The sequence below is a fragment of the Sinocyclocheilus grahami genome, unplaced genomic scaffold (assembly GCF_001515645.1).
Source record: "Sinocyclocheilus grahami isolate Dianchi unplaced genomic scaffold, SAMN03320097.WGS_v1.1 scaffold798.1, whole genome shotgun sequence".
Lineage (NCBI taxonomy): Eukaryota > Metazoa > Chordata > Actinopteri > Cypriniformes > Cyprinidae > Sinocyclocheilus > Sinocyclocheilus grahami.
In genome coordinates, this window is record NW_015505977.1 from 991,460 (window position 1) to 992,322 (window position 863).

Here is an 863-nt window from a genome sequence, read left to right on the forward strand (position 1 = left end):
GGATTCGACTTGTTCCTTCTGCCGGACTTCTCGAATATATATATAACTCGGAATAGTTTTCCAGTTTTGATATTCTTCTTGATTCAAAAATCAAATCGATTTCTGCGATTAGTCTTCCAACTAAAAATATATAACACTTTAGAAACAAATCTAATCAAGTTCTGCGGTAGTTGATCAACTAAAAAATTTTCAGATAACTCAACATCTAATGGGCTTCTGCTGAATTTTTCAACTAAACATTTAACTCTTTAGATTGCCAAACCTTTAATAAAAAGTCCTCAAAAGCCTTTAAAAATAAAATTAAAAATCCTACCTTAAAAAATACCTCCATCAAGTAATGTCGGACACAATGCTTCATCAAAAACCAGACCCCAACCATCCAATTGGGGCTCTGAACAAACCAATTTAGCAATTGACAATAAGACACTCGCCTGGGACTGATCACCTAAGGCGGGCCGCCTCAGAGGAGGGTGTCTAGTGTTGAAAGAGCCGAAACACCCGATGAATCTGAGGTACATTACTGAAGAAGTGTCTTACAAATTTCCCTCACATAAACATGCCTGAGGGAGTAGGAAAAATAATGGCAAAGCCTACCTACCAAAATCAAAACCGATAGATCAAGTGAAAAACAAGGACCTTGTCACTAAAAAGACCTATATCTAGCCCCGAACCAACACTTACCCTAACCCTACCATTCGTAGACCTATGGACCTGAAACCTAGCCTTCCCAAACCTAGTGACCAATGCCTAGACAGGCTAATCTCTATCTAAAAAAAGCCAATAAGAATATAGTTTTACGTGCAAACCATTGGACCTCTAATCTTCCTCCACTTCAAACAGCACTCGCTGACGGAACGTGATGC